General features: G+C 46.0%; 1 long non-coding RNA gene across 3 annotated transcripts; it reads left to right on the forward strand.

The window, feature by feature from the left end:
• Positions 1–1,255: 1,255 nt before the first annotated feature.
• On the forward strand, positions 1,256–24,331 carry LOC108580511. Of its 3 annotated transcripts, XR_002524288.2 has the most exons (3): positions 1,256–1,848; positions 14,263–14,386; positions 23,637–24,331. It is a non-coding gene; the product is annotated as an uncharacterized LOC108580511 (long non-coding RNA). The 3 variants fall into 3 exon arrangements; XR_004176993.1 differs by lacking the exon at positions 1,256–1,848 and having other exon boundaries at positions 13,715–14,386; XR_004176994.1 differs by lacking the exons at positions 1,256–1,848; positions 23,637–24,331 and adding an exon at positions 15,563–15,775 and having other exon boundaries at positions 13,715–14,386.
• Positions 24,332–24,579: the final 248 nt, after the last annotated feature.

Here is a 24,579-nt window from a genome sequence, read left to right on the forward strand (position 1 = left end):
AATCACCCAGTTGGCCCTCTTCCAAGTGTACTTTTAATTTTGTTCCTGCTCTAAAACTTTTTATTTTATTTTATTTTATTTATTTATTTATTTTGTGAGAGTCTTTGTCACCCAAACTGCAGTGCAGTGGTGCGACCTCTGCTCATTGCAACTTCCACCTCCCAGGTTCAAGTGATTTCCCTGCCTCAGCCTCCCAAATAGCTGGAATTACAGGCATGCACCACCACCTAATTTTTGTATTTTTAGTAGCCATGGGGTTTCACCACATTGGCCAGGCTGGTCTTGAACTCCTAACCTCAGATGATCCACCTGCCTTGGCCTCTCAAAGTGCTGGTGTGTCCAGAGTTGGTTCGTGGTCTTACTGACTTTATAAGAATGCAGCTGGGGACCTTTGCAGGTGAGTGTTACAGCTCCTGAAGATGGCACGGACCCAAAGAGTGAGCAGTAGCAAGGTTTCTTGTGAAGAGCAAAAGGACAAAGCTGCCACAGTGTGGAAGGAGACCCGAATGGGTTGCCACTGCTGGCTGGGGCGTGGCCAGGTTTTATTCCCTTATTGTCACCCTTCGCCCCGCCACACTCTATGTTCCATTTCTGTCCTATCAGAGTGTCCTTTTTTCAATCCTCCCCGCAGATTGCCTACCTTTAGAATCCTGCTGATTGGTGTGTTTTACAGAGTACTGATTGGTGCATTTTACAATCCTCCTGTAAGACAGGAAAGTTCCCCAAGTCCCCACTGGACCCAGGAAGTCCAGCTGGCTTCACTTCTCACTGGGATTACAGGTGCGAGCCACCACACCCAGCCATGTGCTTTTACTTTTGTTCCTGCTCTAAAACTTTAATAAAACTTTCACTTCTGCTCTAAAACTTGCTTCTCTCCCCCTGTCTTATGTCACTTGGTGGAATTCTTTCTCCTGAGGAGGCAAGGATTTGCCACCACTTACAGACTTTGGTGCTTACATTCCCTGGTGCTAACAATGTCAACCTTTGAGAAACAGATATATTTATTTTATTTTATTATTATTTTTTTCTGAGACGGAATCTTGCTCTGTTGCCTAGGCTGGAGTGCAGTGATGTGATCTCGGCTCACTACAACCTCTGCCCCGCCTGGATTTAAGCAATTCTCCTGCCTCAGTCTCCAGAGTAGCTGGGATTACAGGTATGTGCCACCACACCTGGCTAATTTTTGTATTTTTAGTAGAGATGAGATTTCACCATATTGGCCAAGCTGGTCTTGAACTCCTGACCTCGTGATCCACCCACCTTGGCCTTCCAGACTGCTGGGATTACAGGTGTGAGCCACCACACCCGGCCAAGACATGTTTCATTAAGTCTCTGTCATCTGAAAAATGTGCATGTCCTTCTGGTTTTGTGTGCACCCTGTTTCAGGCTCCCCCATGAAGTTTGCCCAAGCCCAGGTTTAGGAATCTTGTTCCGCACCTTCCCGATACCCACTTTCCTTCTTATGCCCGTTGCTGACCCACTTGCTGTTCCCCAGCAGGCAGCTCGGGCTGTCCAGCTTGTTTCTTACTAGCAGTGAGCTTGGCTATGGGAGTACCCCCTTTCTCTACACCCACCCCCACCCAAATTATTTCCTTTCACCCTTCCTCTGCGGCAGCTGGGTGTCCTTACCTCCCAGCCTCACTAGCAACTTGGTGAGACTTCTGATGTGGCACCCACTGCCTAGGGGTTGTCTCAGTCCCCATGGCTCACACACTCCTGGGGCAGGGCCTTGACTTCACTTTATATCCTTCCCTCTACCCCGTTAGGCCAGTGGATTCTCAGAATTCATAGCATTACCTTGCTGAGTGGGCAGTGCTCCAGGACACCTGTGATGACTTCACTTCCAAGGTAATCCACCAAATGTTCCTTTGACTGGAGATGCCACCAAGAAATCTCCAGACATTGGAAGGCATGCATAATAAATCCTAGGACTCAGAAACCTGTCAGGATTCTTCCACATGAAATGAGTGGTAAGGCTGGAGAACTACTTTGGGGCTTCCCACATTGAGGGCTCTGCTTATATCCTGTGGGCTGCTCCACAGCAATGGAGTGAGACGCTCAGCAGATGCTGATGGAGGCCTTTCGTGTACCAGGCAGCAAGCTGGGGCTGAGGAGTCTAAAACAGCCGGCAGCCATAGTGTCTGCTTTTCAAGAGCACTTCCTGCTCTTCCTGAGCCACTCTGAAGGTTTAAAATTTCTTTCGGCCCCTCCCACAACATTAGCTTCTCCTTTCTTTGTGTTTCATCAGTGCCCACCTGAGCCAGGCTGGTACCCACCTGAAGGAAGGCCACCAAACAGCATCTAAGCCTGGCTGCCAAAGGAAAGGCAGGACAGGTATTCTGAGGTTGGGCACAGGTCAATCTGAGGTGGTTGGCCCTGGGGATGCAACAGTTGTTGTTTGTTGTTTTTTGAGACGGAGTTGTGCTCTGTTGCTCAGGTTGGACTGCAATGGCACTATCTCAGCTCACTGCAACCTCTGCCTCCTGAGTTCAAGCGTTTTTCCTGCCTCAGCCTCCCAAGTAAGTGGGATTACAGGTGCCTACCACCACACCCAGCTTATTTTTGTATTTTTAGTAGAGACAGGGTTTCACCATGTTGGTCAGGCTGGTTTCGAACTCCTGACCTCGTGATCCTCCTACCTCAGCCTCCCAGAGTGCTGGGATTACAGGCATGAGCCACCATGCCTGGCCCGCAACAGTTTGTTTGTTTGTTTGTTTGTTTGTTTGTTATGGAGTCTTAGTCGGTCACCCAAGCTGGAGTGCAGCAGCACCATCTCGGCTCACTGCAACCCCCACCTCTGGGTTCAAGTGTTTCTCCTGCCTCAGTCTCCCAAGTAGCTGGGATTACAAGCATGTGCCACCACTCCCAGCTAATTTTTTTGTATTTTTGGTAGAGACAGGGTTTCACCATGTTGGCCAGGCTGGTCTCAAACTCCTGGCCTCAAGTGATCCACCTGCCTCAACCTCCCAAGGTGCTGGGATTACATGCATGAGCCACCGGGCCCGGCCTTCAACAGTTTTTAAATTTAAAAAAAAAAAAAAAAAATAGGCTGGGCGCGGTGGCTCACGCCTGTAATCCCAACACTTTGAGAGGCTGAGGTGGGTGGATCACAAGGTCAGGAGTTCAAGATCAGCGTGATGAATATAGTGAAGCCCCACCTCTACTAAAAAAATACAAAAAAATTAGCTGAGCGTGGTGGTGGGTGCCTGTAATCTCAGCTACTCGGGAGGCTGAGGCAGAAGAATTGCTTGAACCTGGGAGGCAAAGGTTGCAGTGAGCCGAGATCGCGCCACTACACTCCAGCCTGGGCGACAGTGCGAGACTCCATCTCAAAAAAAAAAAAAAATTTTTTTTAATGATCATTTTTGTTCTTTAGTGTAGCAAAATATAAAAAATAAAAATTATACCTATCTGGTTCTCAGATCTTTGTTCTAATACCATTCTCTAATAAAAGGAACTAGGGCCCCTAGGAGAAATGGCTGATTCTAGGATCGGAGTTAGGAAATATATATAATGCTGGAGGACCTCGTAGTGTCAGAAAGTAAGGAAGTCCTAAAAAACAAAAACCTAAAAATCCAATTCTGAGGCTATGTCAAAAAAACAAGTGAGCCAGGTGCAATAGCACACACCTGTAATCCCAGCACCTTTGGGAGGCTGAGGTGGGTGGATTGCTTGAGCTCAGGAGTTCAAGACCAACCTGGCCAATATGGTGAAACCTCATTTCTGCAAAAACTGTAAAAATTAGCCAGGCATGGTGGCACATGTCTGTGGTGCCTGTCTGTAGTCACTGTTACTCAGGAGGCTGAAGTAGAAGGATCACTTCAGTCCAGGAGGTTGAGGCTGCAATGAACCAAGATTGCACCCCTGCACTCCAGCCTTGGCAACAGAATGAGACCCGGTCTCAAAAGCAACAACAACAACAAAGACAAATAGAAAAGAGCTCCCAGTGGCCAAAGCAGGAACAATTTAAGAAATAAAATCAATAAAATATTGGATTATGACCCAAAGTATAAAATAAATATCCGTGAGTCTGTACCAATATCAATACATGATTGAATAGATAAAAGGAGAATTACAGATAAATTTCCCATGCAGAAGAATACCAAATAATTAATATGGCTACTCTGCCCTCAAGGAGGGGAACATTACTCCTTCAGTGTAGATTGTACTTAGTGACTTCCTTCCAAAGAGTATGATAGAAAGAGAAAAGGCCGGGCGCTGTACCGCCTGTAATCCCAGCACTTTGGGAGGCCGACGGCTGGATCACGAGGTCAGAGATCGAGACCATCCTGGCTAAATACAGTGAAACCCCGGCTCTCTACTAAAATACAAAAAACTAGCCATGAGTTGGCGGGCTTGCAGTCCCAGCTACCGGGAGGCTGAGGCAGGAGAATGGCGCGGAACCCGGGAGGCGGAGCTTGCAGTGAGCTGAGATGCGGCCACTGCACTCCAGCCTGGGCGACAGAGCGAGACTCCGTCTCAAAAAAAAAAAAAAAAAAAAAAGAAAAAGAGAAAAAAGACTACATGCAGAAACCTGACAAATACTACCTCAGCTAAGTGATCAAGTCATTGATATGTCATGTTGATAGGTCATTTTGAGAGCGTACACCCTAAAATACAAAAATTATCTGGGATTGGCGGTGGGCACCTGTAGTACCAGCTACTATGGAGGCTGAGGCAGGAGAATCACTTGAGCCTGGGAGGTGGAGGTTGCAGTGAGTTGACATCAGATCGCATCACTGCACTGCAGCCTGGGCAATAGAGAGAGACTCTGTCTCAAAAAAAAAAAAAAAAAAAGAGAGGAGAGTATGTACCCTTGATATGATGTGATGAAAATGGGACTTTGGGACTTTGGTTGGGTGTGGTGGCTAACGCCTGTAATCCCAGCTCTTTGGGAGAGCGAGGCTAGTGGATCACGAGGTCAGGAGTTCGAGACCAGCCTGGCCAATATGGTGAAACCCCATGTCTACTAAAAACACAAAAGTTAGCCAAGTGTGGTGGCGCACGCCTGTAGTCCCAGCGACTCGGGAGGTTGAGGCAGGAGAATTGCTTGAACCTGGGAGGCTGAAGTTGCAGTGAGCCGAGATCACGCCACTGCACTCCAGCCTGGGAGACAAAGCAAGACTCCGTCAAAAAAAAAATGAAAAAAGAAAATGGGACTTTACCTTGTGGTTCCACTCCTAAAACTCCACACCCCTAGTTCAACCATGAGAAAAACACCAAATAAATTCTATTAGAGGGATATCCTACGAAACCCTGAACTTGGCTGGGCACAGTGGCTCATGCCTGTAATCCTAGCACTTTGGGAGACCAAGGTGGGCAGATCACTTGAGGTCAGGAGTTCGAAACCAGCCTGGCCAACTGGTGAAACCCTATCTCTACTAAAAATACAAAAAAATTAGCTGTGCATGGTGGTGGACCCCTGTAATCCCAGCTACTGAGAAGGCTGAGACAGGAGAATCGCTTGAACCTGGGAGGCGGAGGTTGTAGTGAGCTGAGATCGCGCCACTGCACTCCAGCCTGGGTGACAGAGCAAGACTCTGTCTCAAAAAAGAAAAAACACAACACAACACAACAACAACAACAACAACAAACACTGAACTTAAAGTACCCCTTAAAATTGCCATGGTCAGCCAGGTGCAGGTCATACCTGTAATTCCAGCACTGTGGGAGGCTGAAGCAGGTGGATAGTTTGAGCTTAGAAGTTCAAGACCAGCCTGGGGAACATGGTGAAACCCCATCTCTACAAAAAATACAAAAAAATTAGCCGAGTTTAGCGGTGCACACATGTAGTCCCAGCTACTTAGGAAGGTGAGGTAGGAGGATGGCTTGAGCCCGGGAGGCGGAGGTTGCAGTGGGCCAAGATCAGGCCCCTGTATGCCAGTCTGGGTGACAGAGCCAGACCCCGTCTCAAAAAAAACATTGTCACAGTCATTAAAATAAGGAAAGTCAGGCATACTGTCCCAGCTAAGACCAGCGTAAGGGGACATGACAAGTAGATGTAATATGGTATCCTAGATGGGCTCCTGCAACATGAGAAGGCTATTAGGTAAAAATTAAGAAAAGCTGAGTAAAGTATGGACTTTAGTTAGTGATATTATATCAATATTTGTTCATTAATTTTAACAAGTATACCATACTAATGTAAGATATTAATAATAGGGGAAACTGAATGCAAGGTATATGGAAATTTTCTGTATATGTCAATTTTTCTGTAAATCTTTTTTTTTTTTAGATGGAGTCTCACTCTGCCCCCAGGCTGGAGTGCAATGGCATGATCTCGGCTCCCAGCTCACTGCAACATCCGCCTCCCGAGTATCTGGGATTATAGGCGCCCACCACCAAGCCCGGCTAATTTTTGTATTTTTAGTAAAAACGAGGTTTCACCATGTTGGCCAGGCTGGTCTCAAACTACTGACCTCTAGTGATCTGCCCACCTCAGTCCCCCAAAGTACTGGGATTACAGGCGTGAGTCACTATGCCTGGCCAATTTTTCTGTAAATCTAAAACTGTTCTAAAAATAAAGTCGATTATTTTATTTATTTGTTTGTTTATTTTGAGACAGAGTCTAGCTCCGTCAGCCAGGCTGGAGTGCAGTGGCACAATCTCGGCTCACTGCAACCTCTGCCTCCTGGGTTCAAGTGATTCTCCTGCCTCAGCCTCCCGAGTAGCTGGGACTACAGGCACCTGCCACTACACCCGGCTAATTAAGTCTATTATTTTAAAAATTACATCTGTTTGTTTATTTGGATTTTTTTTTTTTTTTTTTTTTGAGACAGAACCTTGCTCTGTCACCTAGGCTGGAGTGTAGTTGCACAATCATGGCTCACTGCAGCCTTCACCACCTGGGCTCAATCAATCCTCCTGCCTCAGCCTCCCAAGTAGCAGCAGGGACTACAGGCATGCACCACCATGCCCAGCTAATTTTTACGTTGTTTTTTTTTTTTTTTTTTTTGTAGAGATGTGTCTCACCGTGTCGCCCAGGCTGGCTGGCTATTTTTTTCTGTTTTCTGTAGAGACAGGGGTCTCACTATGTTGCCCAGGCTGCTATCAAACTCCTGGGCTCAGACTCCCAAAATGTTGGGATTACAGGTGTGAGCCACCACACTTGGCCTAAAAGCTACATCTGTTTTAATATGAACTACCTAATACCTGGCAAGATGATGGGCTGAGGGGAGACCAGCAGGCTGAAGCCTCAGAGCCTCAGAGCATCCACTTCTGTTAGTGCATTCCTGCCATAGAAAGTTCATTTCGGAAAGAGGAATATTATCTTTTTTTTTTTCCAGACAGGGTCTCACTCTGTCGCCCAGGCTGGAGTGCAGTGGTGCGATCTCGGCTCACTGCAATCTCTGCCTCCTGGGTTCAAGTGATTCTTATGCCTCAGCCTCCTGAGTAGCTGGTATTGCAGGTGCCTGCCACCATGCCCCCCTAATAATCCAGCGAGGAATACTATTCCTTTTTAAATGACTGGCAGTTAGGACTGTTTGTTTTGTTTGCAGCAACCATGTAAAGGCAAAGCCACCCATGTGGTGTGGAAGGGCAGGAACTGGTCCTGTGCCAAGTTGTGCCTTCTCTCTCTGTGGTGGAGGGGGTGGTGGGGCCTGCAGGGAACTAGGCAAACTCAGGCCCTGCCAAAAGGGATGACAGATGCTCCCCTCCAGCTGGCAATAGCCGTGGGACAGAGAGGACCCAGAACTGCCAGATCTTTCCATATTTCAAAAGAAATGATTAATCTAGCTTTTCATGAGAAGTCTCCTGATTTTTAAATGTTGCCAAGTAATTCTAATTTTATTTAAACACTGCTCACTATATAAACAATATACATCCAGCTCAGTATACAATACACATCCAGTCAAGCACTACCTAGGTTGAGTTACTCAAGGGTGGGATAATATGGTTTTATTCTTTCTGTGCCCCTCAGGACATAGCACAGCACCTGATGTGTAATTGCTACTCCAAAATATATATGGAATAATGAACAAAATAATACAGTTAGGGAAATTAGACATACATATACTGACAATTATTTATTTATTTATGTTGATATGGAGTTTCACTCTTGTTTTCCAGGCTGGAGTGCAATGGCATGATCTCATTTCACTGCAGCCTCCATCTCCCGTGTTCAAGTGATTATCCTGCCTCAGCCTCTTGAGTTGCTGGGACTACAGGCATGCGCCATCATGCCCAGCTAATTTTTGTATTTTTGGTAGAGACAGGGCTTCACCATGTTGGCCAGGCTGGTCTCGAACTCCTGTCCTGAGGTGATCCTCTTGCCTTGGCCTCCCAAAGTGCTGGGATTACAGGCCTGAGCCACTGCGCCCAGCCTATATTGACAATTAATGATCGAACAGATGAATAGAATGGGTTGCGATGCAAATCACCACCATGCATCTTTGTGATTCTCCCAGCAATGCAGTATTGATTTTGATTTACAATTTTGGCATAGTTAGCTCCAGGGGTTTCCACTTGGATGCCTTCATTGCATGAACTAAGGGGGTATTATGGTGATTCTCACAATGGCTAAATATGGCTATTCAGGAATGGGGGAATAACTGCAGAATATTTTTGAGCATGTATCAGCCAGCTTAGGCTGTTATACTGAAGTAACAAATGACCCAAATGTCAGAGGCTTACAATGAAAAAATTTTTTTCTCATATTGTATGTCCATCTTAGAGTAACTTCAGTTCTGCTTCAGGCCATCTTTGTTTGGGTACCCAGGCTGACAGTAGGCCCAATCTGGATGTTGCCAGAGGAAAAAGAGAGATGGCAAACCACACACTGCCTTAAACCTTCTGCTCAGAAGTGACATGTCACTAATGCTCACATTGCATTGACCAAAGTAAGTCTGCCCTCTATGGAGGATGGATGTGTGGTTTTTCCACAGGGCAGTAATACAATATGTCACGATTGGCCTTTCTGGTCTCTGATATCTGGCCTATCTCCAGGCCTGATGTCATTGGGATGGGGAAAGACTATAGTGCCTCAGAATCAAGCTAAAACACCATTTATCACCTGATCACCATAAACTCAATTCCTACCAGTGGATCAAAGAAGCGTTCTGGATCCCCAGAAAAGAGAGGTAGAGCTCATTATTGTGTCCCATAATCTCAGAGAAAATTATTTTTTTCCCCCACTGCACAGTTAATCTGGAAAAAGCTTGTAGGCCTGTAGTGGTTAATTTTATGTGCCGAGTTAACTAAGCCATGGGTTGCCTAGACATTTAGTTAAACATTATTCTGGGGACCTGGCGCAGTGGCTCATGCCTGTAATCCCACTACTTTGGGAGGCCCAGACAGGTGGACCAGACAGTCAGGAGTTTGAGATGAGCCTGGCCAACACAGTGAAACCCTGTCTCTACTAAAAATACAAAAATTAGGCCAGGCACAGTGGCTCACACCTGTAATCCCAGCACTTTGGGAGGCCAAGGCGGGTGGATCATGAGGTCAGGAGATCGAGACCATCCTGGCTAACACGGTGAAAACCCGTCTTTACTAAAAACACACACCAAAAAACTAGCTGGGCGTGGCAGCATGTGCCTGTAGTCCCAGCTACTCAGGAGACTGAGGCAGGAGAATGGCATGAACCCGGGAGGCGGAGCTTGCAGTAAGCCGAGATCACGCCACTGCACTCCAGCCTGGGCGACACAGAGAGACTCTGCCTCAAAAAAAAAAAAAGTACAAAAATTAGCCAAGCATGGTGGTACACACCTGCAGTCCCAGCTACTTGGGAAGCTGAGGCAAGAGAATCGCTTGAATCCAGGAGGCAGAAGCTATGGTGAGCCAAGATCATGCCACTGCACTCCAGCCTAGGCAACAGAGTGAGACTCCATCTCAAAAAAACAAAACAAAACATTATTCTGAGTATGTCTGTGAGAGTGTTTCTGGATGAGATTAGCATTTGAACCAGTAGACTTAGTGAAGCAGATGGCCCTCCCCAGTGTGGGTGGAACTCATCCATAAACTTGACTGTTTCTATTTGAGTGTCTGTGACCTGGGACATCAGTCTTCTCCTGTCTTTGGACTTAGTCATGAGCTAGAACTTACACCATCAACTATCCTGGGGCTCTAGCTTGCCAACTGCAGTTCTTGGGACTTCTCAGCCTCTATACTCATGTGAGCAAATTCCTTATAATAAATCTCTTGCTGGGCATAATAGCTCACGCCTGTAATCCCAGCACTTTGGGAGGCTGACATGGGCAGATTGCTTGAGTTCATGAGCATCCTGAGCTACACAGTGAAACCCTCTCTCTACAAAAAATACAAAAATTAGCAGGTCATGGTGGTATGTGCCTGTAGTTCCAGCTACTCGGGAGGCTGAGGGTGGAAGGATGGCTTGAGCCCAGAAGGCAGAGGTTGTAGTAAGCTGAGATTGCACCACTGCACTCCAGGACAATAGAGCCAGATCTTGTCTGAAAATAAATAAATAAATATCTGTGTGTGTGTGTGTACACATAAATGTATATGTGTGTGCATATATAAATGTATATATGTATATGTATGTATAGATAAATGTATATAGGTATATGTATGTGTATATGTATAGATACACATATATGATATATACACACACACCATATTTATTTATTGATTGATTTATTTATGGTTCTTTTTACTTGGGGAACCCACATTAATACAGATTTTGGTACTAAGAAGTGGGGTGTTGCGTAACAAATACCTAAACATATGGAGGCACCTTTGGAACTAGACAGTGGGTACAGGCTGCAAGAGTTTTGAGGTAAGTATTAGAAATATGGACATTAAGGGAAATCCTGTTGAAGTCACAGGCAGAAATAAGGAACATGTTATTGGAAACTGAAGGAATGATGATCCTCATAATAAAATGGCAAAGAACTTGGCTGAATTATGTTCCTGTGTTTTGTGGAAGATAGAATTTGTGGGTGATAAAACTGGATATTGGCCGGGCGCGGTGGCTCAAGCCTGTAATCCCAGCACTTTGGGAGGCCAAGGCAGGTGAGATCCACAGAGGTCAGAGGAGATGAAGCCATCCTATAAGCGAACATAGGTGAAACCCCGTCTCTAAAAATACAAAAAACTAACCCGGAGGCGAGGTGGGGCGAGAGCCTGGTCAGCTACTCGAATGAGAGGCAGGAGAATGCAGTAAACCAGGAGAAGCGGAGCTGCAGTGAAGCTGAGATCAGCCCACTGCACTCCAGCCTGAAGCGACAAACCAGACTCCATCTCAAAAAAAAACTGGATATTTAGCTGAGGAGATTTCTAAGCAAAGTGTTGAAGGAATGGTTTGGTTCCTCCTCATTGCTTACAGTAAGGTGTGAGAAGAGAGAGATGAATTGAAAAAGGAATTGTTAAGCAAAAAAGCACCAGAACTTGAAGATTTGGATGATCCTCAGCCTGTTTGTATTACAAAAAATAAGAAAGCTTGTTCTGAAAGGAATACTAAGGGTGTGACCAGACTATCACTTTGCCGGTTTGAACAAAAGGGGACAGATATGGGATGAAATGAAGAAAAACTGTTGGACTTTTTAGATTCTATGAATCTAAGAACAATGAAGCTATTTGGCTGCAAAATGTGTGTTTTTCTTCAAAAAGATGGAAAAATGACCTTAAGAACCCCAATGGCAATTCAGAGACCTGCCTCAATTTCAACTGGCCAGATGGCCACCACTTAAAGTCTTGGAGGTGGAACCATCATGCAAAGCCTTCAGATTAGGCTGCCTAGAGCCTTGGAGGTCACACCCTACTTGGCAGAGCTGCAGAGGCAGGATCACTGTCCCAGTGAGCCCTGAAGGTGGACCAACACCCCAGTGGGTCCACACAGCAAAGCATCAAACCAAAGAGAATTTTTCTCAGACTTAAGATCAAATGGAACACACCTTGATAAGTGTTGGACTTGCTTGGGACATATCACCCTGTCCTTCTTTCCTATTTCTTTCTTTTTTTTTTTTTTTTTTTTTTCTTGAGACAGAGTTTCTCTCTTGTTGCCAAGGCTGGAGTGCAATGGCACAATCTCGGCTCACTGCAACCTCCACCTCCCGGGTTCAAGCAATTCTCCTGCCTCAGCCTCCCTAGTGACTGAGGAAGAGAAGGAGATCTCTCTCTTCACATACATGCACCTTGGCCATGTGAGGGTATAGCAAGAAGGCAGCCATCAACAAGCCAGGAAAAGAGAGATGTACAGCCCATATGTTTCTACAGGATCAGGTATAACTGAAAAACTCTAAGTCTGGCAAACTGAGGCTTGACTCAAGCCATCATGATAAAAAGAAATAGTTTTTGTCCCAATTTGCAAGCCTGAGTCAGCTCTCAGGTCCAGAGCCCCTTGAATAAATGCACCCTGAAGGAAAGAGCCTACAATAACTTTCTGAGTATATAGTATAGCACTTCCTCCAAGCCTTTCCTTAGGAGGCCTTGTGTTAATCAACTTGGGCTGCTAAAACAAAATATGATAGATTGGGTGACTTAAACAACAGAAATTTAACTCTCACAGTTCTGGAGGCTGGGAAGTCCAACATCAAGGTTCTGGCTAATTCAGTTCCTGGTGAGGTGATTTTTTTTTTAAATTCAAATCATTTTCATTCTGTCATTCACATGAGGAACACTGGTTGAGAAAGGTTGCACTAAAAAAGTATTAGGGGATAATCACATCAGCAACTTACTCTCAGATGCTTCTTCATTGGGAGTGGGGAGGGAATCTGAGATTATTTCAAGTTTAAAAAGAAAGAAAGACAAAGAATATGCTATAAATTCTCAGTCTAAAGCATGGTCCAGTGACTTTCTGTGATTGTGTTAAAAGAATAGCCACAGGGCTGAAGTAGCCAAAAATTAGACCTGAAGTTTGAGCAATAGTCTGATAAATGACAGTATCGGTTGAATTCATAGCCTCACCAAGTTTCTTAGGTTGAAGTAAAGGCAACGATGAGCAAATAGGAGGATTCTCAAAAGTGCACTGAGGCTTACAGTACTGCACTGAGCCTTGGTTGTCTGTGGAGTCACCTTGTCTGAAGAGCTCTTAGAGACCTCACTAGAGGAATGACCTGCTAGAGGAGTTGAATTCTGCACATCCCCACCCAGTGCTGAATCCAGACCTACTGCTAGAACTGTGGTTCTCAATCTCAGCTGCACATTGGAATCACCTGGAAACCTCAAAAGATGCTGGATCTCATCTCCCAAAATTTTGACTTAATTGGTCTGGGATCTAATGTATTTATTTATTTATCTATTTATTTTTATTTTTATTGAGACAGAGTCTCACTCTGTCACCTAGGCTGGAGTACAGTGGCACGATCTCACTCACTGCAGCCTCCCCTTCCTGGGTTTAAGTGATTCTCTTGCCTTAGCCACCTGAGTAGATTACAGGCATGCACCATCATGCCTGGCTAATTTTTGTGTTTTTAGTAGAGATGAGGTTTCAACATGTCGGCCAGACTGGTCTTAAACTCCTGTTCTCAGGTGATCTACCCACCTTGACCTCCCAAAGTTCTGGGATTGCAGGCATGAACCACCACACCTGGTCCAATTATTCTTTTTGTTGTTGTTGTTGTTGAGATGGAGTTTCACTCTTGTTGCCCAGGCTGGAGTGCAATGATGTGATCTTGGCTCACTGCAACGTCTGCCTCCCAGGTTCAAGCAATTCTCCTGCCTCAGCCTCCAGAGTAGCTGGGATTACAGGCATGGGCCACCATGCCCGGCTAATTTTGTCCTTTTTGTAGAGATGGGGTTTCTCCATATTGGTCAGACTGGTCTCGAACTCCTGACCTTAGGTGATCCGCCTGCCTTGGCCTCCCAAAGTGCTGGGATTACAGGTGTGAGCCACTGTGCCCGGCCCCAATTATTCTTAATACACTTATTTGTATGATCATTCCCCTGTATGTCACCGATCTTCCAATACTGCTGCCACCCCCATATAAGCACAGACACCCTCCTCAGACACACTTGGGCTTCAACTCCTCAAGCCAGCCTGTCTCTCTCACATGGATGCCTTTTTTATCCTGCTCGGGCTCTGAACAGCTATGCCCGGTTTCCCAGATCTGTGTATGTCCTCCTTACTCTGCTCGGGCTTTGAGACCACATACCAGGCTGCCCCTCCACATGAATGCTCTCCATAGGGATCTTAAAATTCTTTGATACATCAATCTTCAAAAGGTGCAGGCTACTTCCCCTCCCATTCAGTGTGGGCTGGATTTAGCAACTGACTTTTAATGAATACAATATGATGGAAATGATACTATATGACCCTCTAGGCTAGGTTGTAAAAGGGATAACTTCTTTTGTCTCACTCTCTAGACATGCTCACTCTAGAAGAAACTAGTTGCCATGTTGTGAGGATACTCAACAGTCCTGTGGAGCGGGCCACGTGTAGAAAGATCACATGTGGAAAGAAACTGACTTGCTAGCAGCAACTTTCCAGGTATGTGTGAAATAAGCCACCTTGGAAGCAGATCCTCCAGCCTCTCAGTCAAGACTTCAAAGAATTTCAGCCTTCAATCATTTAGTCTGCCAGCCATGACCCCAGACACTGCAGAACAGAGACAAGCATTTCTGCTATGCCCTGTCTGAATTATTGACCCACAGGAGCTGTGAGATAGTGAAAAATTATTGCCATTTTGACCTTCTAAGTTTTGGTGTCATTTCTTTTTTTTTTTTCTTTTAATTGAGATAGAGTCTCGCTCTGTTGCCCGGGCTGGAGTGCAGCGGCGCGATCTCGGCTCCCTGCAACCTCCGCCTCCCAGGATCAAGTGATTCTCCTATCTCAGCCTCCCGAGTAGCTGGGGTTACAGGCGAGCACCACCATGCCTGGCTAATTTTTTTGTATTTTTAGTAGAGACAGGGTTTCACCATGATGGCCAGGCTGGTCTCGAACTCCTGACCTTGTGATGCACCCGCCTCAGCCTCCCAATGTGCTGGGATTACAGGCATGAGCCACCGTGCCTGGCCTGGTATAATTTCTTATGCAGTGAGAAATAACTAATACACTTTCATTACCCTGCTCAGAATCTATTATGGTGTGAATGCTCCCCCGGGATTCATGTGTCAGAAACTTAATCTCCAGTGCAACAGTGTTGAGAGGTGAGGCCTTCTTGGAGGTGTTCAGATCATGGGGGCTCCACCCTTATGAGTGGATTAATGCCTCTGTAAAAGGGCTTGGGAAGTGGGTTCCTTCCCTCTTACCCTTCCACCTTTTACCATGTGAAGACGCAGCAAGAAGGCCTTGCACAACGCCAGTACCTTGATCTTGGGCTTCCCACCCTCTAGAACTGTGAGAAATACATTTCTGTTCTTTATAAAGTACTCAGTTTCAGATATTCTGTTATAGCAGTGCAAAACAGACTAAGACAGGCTCTCATACTCTCACCAAGCTACTCCTCTGCAGTGATGCCCTTCTCATCCTTCTCACACTAGGTCATCCTCCTATGTAGACACCCTCCTCATCCAGCTCAAGTCCTGACTCTGAAGGCCAGGCAGCCCTCCTATCCTAATGCCTTCCTTACCCCACGAGGCTCCAGCATCCCGCTCCATGCCTCCATAGCTCCCTCCTCTCCAGGCGCAAATGCCTTTCTTGCTATGTCTTACCTAATGCCCTTAGGATTGAACTTTTCAGGAAACAAAGAGAAGACAAGAGAAGGGAAGGATTGCTTATCAACCTCTTTCCTGAAATTGCCTAGCAGAGTTCAAAGCAATGGTGACACCCATAGTCCTTGAATTACTCATTTCCTGTATGCTGTTTTGGGTGGCAGCCCCTGGATCCCCCAGAGCCTTGCCTCAGTGAGTACTTCATTAAAGGTAACCCTAAACAACAGTTGCATCACTTCTTTCTTTGCCACATGCCGTAACTTACAAGTTCCCATCCCTAAATGATTATTGTATTAGTTATCTCTTGATGCATAATACATTACCCCACAGCTTAGAGACTTAAAACAACGCACACTAGCCGGGCGCGGTGGCTCAAGCCTGTAATCCCAGCACTTTGGGAGGCCGAGACGGGCGGATCACGAGGTCAGGAGATCGGGACCATCCTGGCTAACACGGTGAAACCCCCTCTCTACTAAAAAATACAAAAAATCTAGCTGGGCGAGGTGGCGGGCGCCTGTAGTCCCAGCTACTCGGGAGGCTGAGGCAGGAGTATGGCGGGAACCCGGGAGGTGAAGCTTGCAGTGAGCCGAGATCCGGCCACTGCACTCCAGCCTGGATGACAGAGCGAGACTCCGTCTCAAAAAAAAAAAAAAAAAACCACACACACACTTGTGATCTCACAGCATTGGTGGGTCAGGAATCTGGGCACAGTTTGTGTCCTCTGTGCCAGCTCTCACAAGGTGGCAGTCAAGGTGTCAACTGAGGCTGCGTTCTCATCTGAAGACTGGGGATGGATCTATGTTCAACCTCAGTCACTTGCTTCTTGACAGGATTCAGTTTCTTACAAACTGTTGGCAGAGATCAACCTTAATTTCTTGCCATTTGGAGCTCTCCAGCATGTCAGCTTGCTTCATCAAAGCATGCAGACACAGAAGGCGTAGAGAAAGACAGAAGTCACAGACTTTGATAACCTAATCATGAAAGTCATATCTCAACACTTCTGCCATATTGTTTTTGTTAGAAGCAAATCACTGGGTCTAGATTACATGGGTGAACACCAGGAGGCAGGAATCTTGGTGAGCCATCTTTTTTGCTTTTTGTTTTTTTCTTTTTCCTTTCTTTCTTTTTTTTTTTTTTTTTTTTGTTTTGAGAGGGAGTCTTGCTCTGTTGCCCAGGCCAGAGTGCAGTGACATGATCTCACTTCCTCTGCCTCCCAGGTTCAAGTGATTCTCCTGCCTCAGCATCCTGAGTAACTGGGATTACAGGCATGCACCACCACATCCAGCTAATTTATGGTGAGCCATCTTAAAGGCAACCTACCACAGTAATCTTCAACCCTATCTAGGGAAGAAGACCAGTCTCATATCTCCTCCATTCCCCTAAGTCTACTGCTTATACCTCATACCTCATATGAATTGCTCTTCAATTTGGATTCTTGGTTGCAAAATTAAAAACTGATTCTGGTTAACTTATGCAAAAATGGTCTCTATAAAATTAGGCTTAGAGGCTGGGCACGGTGGCTCACACTTGTAATCCCAGCAGTTTGGGAGGCCGAGGCAAGCAGACCATAAGGTCAGGAGTTCAAGACCAGCCTAGCCAATATGGTGAAACCCCATCTTTACTAAAAATACAAAAATTAGCTGGGCGTGGTGGTGCATGCCTGTAGTCCCAGTTACTCAGGAGGCTGAGGCAGAAGAATCACTTGAACCCTGGAGGTTACAGTGAACTGAGATCACGCCACTGTACTCCAGCCTGGGTGATAGAGCGAGACTCCACCTCAAAAAATAAATAAATAGCCGGGCGTGGTGGCTCACACTTGTAATCCCAGCACTTTGGGAGGCCGAAGCGGGCGGATCACAAGGTCAGGAGATTGAGACCATGGTGAAACCCTGTCTCTACTAAAAATACAAAAAATTAGCCAGGCGCGATGGCGGGCACCAAAAGTCCCAGCTACTCAGGAGGCTGAGGCAGGAGAATGGCATGAACCCGGGAGGTGGAGCTTGCAGTGAGCCGAGATTGCGCCACTGCACTCCAGCCTGGGGAACAGAGCGAGACTCCGTCTCAAAAATAAATAAATAAATAAATAAATAAGGCTTAGAATTCTAAGAATTTTTTTTTTAATGTTCTCAAAAATGACCACTAGGTATGTAGTGAATACATCATGGTTTTTGTTTGTTTGTTTGTTTTCTTTAGAGACAAGATCTCGTCATATTGCCCAGGATGGTCTCAAACTCCTGGGCTCAGGCTATCCTCCCACCTTGCCCTCCCAAAGTGCTAAGATTACAGGCATGAGCCACTGCACCCGGCCCATTGTGGTTTTTTCAATGAGTGAGTGAAAGGATAAATATAAAAGTGAATAAATTAACAAAATCCCCAGTAGTGAGTGCATGTTATCTGGTGGCATTATTTGGCTTGGGAAATCCCTTAAAAACTGGAGCTGTTTTATTTATTTATTTAGTTAGTTAGTTAGTTTTTTTGTTTGTTTGCTTTTTTTTTTCTGAGACAGAATCTCACTGTGTCACCCAGGCTGGAGTACAGTGGCACGATCTTGGCTCACTGCAACCTCCACTTCCCAGGTTCAAGCGATTCTCCTGCCTTGGCCACCCGAGTAGCTGGGATTACAGGCACCCACCATCACACCTGGCTAATTTTTGTATTTTTAGTAGAGATGGAGTTTTACCATGTTGGCCAGGTTGGTCTCGAACTCCCAACCTCAGGTGATCCATCCCCCTCGGCCTCCCAAAGTGCTGGGATTTCAGACTTGAGCCACAGCGCCTGGCCTTAGACTCCACTATTGATGTAAAGAATCTCCAAGGACATGTGGACATTTTTTAAAAACATCACAGGAGCCATTAAGCTGGCTGCTCTGGGCTCTGTAAATGAAGTCTTCCCAGGCAAATGCAATGACAGCTGAATAATGAGGAGGGTGCACACCAACTTTAGGAAACAGACATGGGGATGGACCCTGGGCATGCCATGGTCTAGGGCATGAAGCACAAGCAGAGTTTGTTTTCTACACCCAGTGCTAGATCTCATCTCAGGTGCCCAACTTGCTTGCTCTTCAAGCCGGCTCCTTCTTGGGCAGTGCAATCTGATCTGGCAAAAGAAGCACGAGCTTTGAATGCAGACAGACCTGTTTCCAAGCCTGGTTATGCCACCTACTAACACTCAAACTTGGATGAGTTACTCCCTATCTCTTTAAGGATTCTATCAGTCAGGGTTCTGCAGAAAACAGATGACACCCTCGATTGGGTAATTTGAGGAGAGTTTAATAAAAGCACTATTTACAAAGGTGAGGGTAAGGTGTAGAGTAACCATGAGGGATAGTGCAGTACTCCAGTACTCCGGGACTAGGAGCAATAGGGCTGTTGCCTCCCCTGGGCATAAAGGGGCCAGCCAGGGGAATGGTTTTCAGAACCCGGAGACAGAGAGACTGTGTGCAGGGCACACCTGTATGGAAATGGGGCCTTCAGTGCTGCCCACAGCCAGTCAGTGGAGGCTCTGCAGAGGGAACCAGGGAGCGTGCACTCAGCTGCGGCCTGTCACCTCCTGCTGGTGCCAGGGGAAAGCAGAGGAGGAAGGAGCTTGCTGATGCTGTCTCAAAGGCTCAGCTTCTGGGGGTTCAGTGAAGAGCCAATCTGGAGGGACAAACAGAACATACCCAACACAGAGTTTACACGAAAAAAGGTATAAATCCAGCCTGGCCCAGAGAAGACACTTAATAGAGCTCAGTTCCAACTCCCTGCTCAAATGTTTACTTAATAGAGAAAGCAAGCAATGGTGTAGAAAAGGTGCTGGGCTTTACTTTGCATAATAATGCACACAAGTCAGCCGGGCGCGGTGGCTCATGCCTGTAATCCTAGCACTTTGGGAGGCTAAGGCAGGCAGATTACCTGAGGTCATGAGTTTGAGACCAGCCTGGCCAACATGGGGAAACCCCGTCTCTACTAAAAATACAAAAATTAGGCAGGCGTGGTGGCGTGCGCCTGTAATCTCAGCTACTTGGGAGGCTGAGGCTGGAGAGTTGTTTGAACCCGGGAGGTGGAGGTTGCAATGAGCAGAGATCATGCCATTGCACTCCAGCCTGGGTGACAAAGCGAGACTCTGTCTCCAAAAAAAAAAAAAAAAAAAAATGCAAACAAGTGTGTCTTAACACAAAACACTTTGGTGAACATTTATAATTTGCCCCCAGGAAGGAGGAAAGGCAAATGTATCCTGTTTGGGAGGCACACCACAGCCTAGAGCAGCATCTAGTGGTAAATACATGGGAAAATATGGGAATTCTAGATATTCCCACGAAACCAACTGTTACAAACCTAAGTAATGGTTTCCAGGCAGATTGGACAGGTTTGTCTAGGCCTCCTGGAATTTGGATGCCACAATTCTTTTCTTTTCTTTTCTTTTCTTTTTTTTTTGAGACGGACTCTCCGTGTATTGCCCAGACTGGAGGACAGTGGTGCAATCTCAGCTCACTGAAACCAGGTTCAAGAGATTCTCCTGCCTCAGCCTCCCGAGTAGTTGGGTCTACAGGCGTGCATCACCATGCCTGGCTAATTTTTAGTAGAGACAGGGTTTCACCATGTTGACCAGGCTGGTCTTGAATTCCTGACCTCAAGCGATCCACCAGCCTTGGCCTCCCAAAGTGCTGAGATTATAGGTGTGAGCCACCGCACCCGGCCTGGATGCCACGTTTCTAATCACCCCTTTCTTGGAACCCATCTGAGGACTTAACCATGTAAAAAGTGCCAGCAGAGGATTCAGAATAAATTTCAAAACCACAGTGAATCGTGTTGCCTGACAAAAATGGGAACTGACATTTAGTTGTCACCCATCAGACAACCTCAAGGAAGTGTCTGCTTCACTTCTGTCCTTCCCTTTTCTTATTGGAAATACAATATAAGGACATAAGTGGTGTTTTAAAAAAAGAAAATCGCTTGTAATCCCACACCATCAACAGCCCCTTTTTTGCAAGTGTGCTTTCTGGCCTTTGCTCTTGTAACTTCATATTATTATATAGTTATAGACTACTTACTCTGCTTGTGTTTTTCAACAAAGACACCACAAAGACTTCCTAAGTATGAATCTTTAATCATTGCATAATATCCATTGAGAAGATATACTATAATTTATCAGTTATTCCCTTATTGTACAAATTCTGCTCTCCCCACCGCTGATTTTTTTTTTCTTTTATAAAAAAATGTTTTTGGTCAGGTGTAGTGGCTCAAAAATAAAAGTTCTCATGGACTTTAAAAAAATTTATATATATATTTATTTTTCGAGTTGGGGTCTCCCTCTGTCACCCAGGCAGGAGAGCAGTGGCGTAACTATAGCTCACTGCAGGCTTGAACTCCTGGCCCCAAGCCATCTGTATTAGTCAGTTTTCATGCTGCTGATAAAGACATATCTGAGACTGGGAAGAAAAAGAGGTTTAATGGATTTACAGTTCTGTATGGCTGCGGAGACCTCACAATCATGGTGGAAGGCAAGGAGGACCAAGTTACATCTTACACAGACGGCAGCAGGCAAAGAGAGAGAGCTTGTGCAAAGAAACTCCCATTTTTAACTATCAGATCTCGTGAGATTTATTCACTATCATAAGAACAGCATAGAAAAGACCTGCTCCCATCACTCAATTAATTACCTCCCACCGGGTCCCTCCCACAACACATGGGAATTCAAGGTGAGATTTGGGTAGGGACATAGTCAAACCATATTATTCAGCCCCTGCCCCTCCCAAATCTCATGTCCTCACATTTCAAAACTAATCATGCCTTCCCAACAGTCCCCCAAAGTCTTAACTCATTTCCGCATCAACTCAAAAGTCCACAGTCCAACGTCTTATCTGAGACAAGGCAAGTCCCTTCCACCTATGAGCCTGTAAAATCAAAAGCAAGTTAGTTGCTTCCTGGATACAATGGGGGTGCAGGCATTGGGTAAATACAGCTGTTCCAAATGAGAGAAATTGGCCAAAACAAAGGGGCTACAGGCCCCATGCAAGTCTGAAGTCCAGCTCCAAAATGATCTCCTTTGATTCCATGTCTCACATCCAGGTTATACTGATGCAAGAGGTGGGTTCCCGTGGTCTTGGGAAGCTCCACCTATGTGGCTTTGGAGGTATAGCCCCCGGCCCAGCTGCTTTCACAGGCTGGCATTGAGTGTCTGCAGATTTTCCAGGCACATGGTGCAAGCTGTCGGTTGCTCTACCATTCTGGAGTCTGGAGGATGGTGGCCCTCTTCTCACAGCTCCACTAGATGGTGCCCCAGTAGGGACTCTGTGTGGGAGCTCGAACCTCACATTTCCCTTCTGCACTGTCCTAACAGAGATTGTCCATGAAAGCCCTGCCCCTGCAGCAAACTTCTGCTTGGGCATCTGGGTGTTTCCTTACATCTTCTGAAATCTAGGAGGAGGTTCCCAAACCTCAACTCTTGACTTCTGTGCACTGGCAGCCTCAGTACCATGTGGAAGCTGCCAAGGTTTAGAGCTTGTACCCCTGAAGCCATGGCCCAAGCTCTACATTAGCTCTTTTCAGCCATGGCTGGAGTGGCTGGAGCAACTGGAACGTATGGCACCAAGTTCCTAGGCTACACACAGCATGGGGACCCTGGGCCTGGCCCATGAAACCACTTTTTCTTCCTAGGCCTTTGGGCCTGTGATGGGAGGGGCTGCCATGAAGACCTCTGACATGCCCTGGAGAAATTTTCCCCATTTTCTTGAAGGTTAACTTTTGGCCCCCAGTTACTTATGCAAATTTCTGCAGCCACCTTGGTTTTCTCCTAAAAAATGGGATTTTCTTTTCTATCACATTGTCAGGCTGCAAATTTTCTGAACTTTGATATTCTGCTTCCCTTATAAAACTGAATGCCTTTAACAGTACCCAAGTTACCTCTTGAATGCTTTGCTGCTTAGAAATTTCTTCCACCAGATACCCTAAATCATCTCTCTCAAGTTCAAAGTTCCACAAATCTCTAGGGCTGGGGCAAAATGCTGCCAGTCTCTTTGTTTTTTTTTTTTTTTTTTTTTTTTTTGAGACAGAGTCTCGCTCTGTCGCCCAGGCTGGAGTGCAGTGGCGCGATCTCGGCTCACTGCAAGCTCCGCCTCCCGGGTTCACGCCATTCTCCTGCCTCAGCCTCCCGAGTAGCTGGGACTACAGGCGCCCACAACCGCGCCCGGCTAATTTTTTGTATTTTTAGTAGAGACAGGATTTCACCATGGTCTCGATCTCCTGACCTTGTGATCCGCCCGCCTCGGCCTCCCAAAGTGCTGGGATTACAGGCGTGAGCCACCGAGCCCGGCCAGTCTCTTTGTTAAAACATAACAAGAGTTATCTTTGCTCCAGTTCCCAACAAGTTCCTCATCTCCATCTGAGACCACCTCAACCTGATTTCATTGTTCGTATCATCAGTATTTTGGTCAAAGCCATTCATCAAGTTTCTAGGGAGTTCAAAATTTTCCCACATTTTCCTGTCTTCTTCTGAGCCCTCTAAACTGTTCCAACCTCTGCCTGTTACCCAGTTCCAAAATCGGTTCCACATTTTGGGGTATCTTTTCAGCAGCACCCAACTCTACTGGTACCAATTTACTGTATTAGTCCATTTTCACCCTGCTGATAAAGACATACCCAAGACTGGGAAGAATGGACTTATAGTTGCACATGGTTGGGGAGGCCTCACAATCATGGTGGAAGGCAAGGAGGAGCAAGCTACATTTTACATGGATGGCAGCAGGCAAAAAGGAGCTTATACAGGGAAACTCACGTTTTTAAAACTACTAGATCTTGGCCAGGCGTGGTGGCTCACGCCTGTAATTCCAGCACTTTGGGAGGGTGTGGAAGAAAAACATCTAGCTATGTTAATAGAGATTCTTTACAGAGGCAATTTTCCCCCACAAAGAACAGCTGTTGGCCAGGCTGGTCTTGAACTTCCAACCTCAAGTTATCTGACCACCTTGATCTCCCAAAGTGCTGGGATTACAGGAATGAGCCACTGCGCCTGGCCCTGTATCCTCTTCTCTTTTTCTTTTCTACCAGAGGTATCAGTCTGGAGATTCCATATAGGTTGTGGGTTCCTTTATTTGCTTGAATTTCCAGATGGAGAATCCCTGACACAATCCAGATGCATGAACCACGGTTACTAGTTACAAGCAAAGCATCCAGAACCAACTCCAACAGGTTTAAGAAATGGAACGTATACAATGAATATGAAAAGAACCGGAAACTCAGGCCTGGGAAATAGGTCCAAGGGAAGCTATGCAGCCAGAGTACAGCAAAAATTATGCCATAAAATGAGACCAGTGATAGGAAATAAGGCCAGTGCCGCAACTACCTGGTGTCAACAGGGGACCTGGGACATCACTGCTGGACCCACTGTCAGCCCTGTACTCCCTAACATTTGTTCCAGGACATCTGCACTGCCCCACAACCTGGATGGTGCCCTTGCTGTGGTTGATAATCCTAGAAAGGATTCTTTGCAACATAAGGTCCCAGTTCAGATCTGCGCAGGATGCAGTTGATTAGCGAAGCCTGTATTATAGATGCCCATGTTCTATGTGCAAAGAAACTGGAAAAGCAAGTGTCTGGTCTTATGGCTTCTATAGTTGAAGATTAAGGTCTTGTCTCCCACCAAAAGGCAGCCTTAAAAGTCAAAACTCCATTTCACCCATCTTCACCAAGATTTTCTTCAGCCTCCTGAGTTACTGTACTAATCACTGCCCAGACATCATGTTTCCTTGTAGTGCACAGCAGAGTTCCTGAAGATTTAAATAAAAAAATCAACTGAAGAATGACTTCTGATGCTGGCAATGAAAGACACTTGCTTGGATGGAGGCAGAGTGTTCGTGCGTGTGTGTGTGTGTGTGTGTGTGTATAATAATTTTATGGCATCCTCAATATATTTGATATTATTATTGATTTTATTCAGGTTTTTATTTTTATTTTTAGAGACAATGTCTCGCTCTGTTGCCCAGGCTGGAGTGCAGTGGCATGATCATAGCTCACTGCAGCCTCAGCCTCCTAGGCTCAAGTCATTCTCCTG

This window comes from Papio anubis, chromosome 11, assembly GCF_008728515.1.
Source record: "Papio anubis isolate 15944 chromosome 11, Panubis1.0, whole genome shotgun sequence".
Taxonomy (NCBI): Eukaryota; Metazoa; Chordata; class Mammalia; order Primates; family Cercopithecidae; genus Papio; species Papio anubis.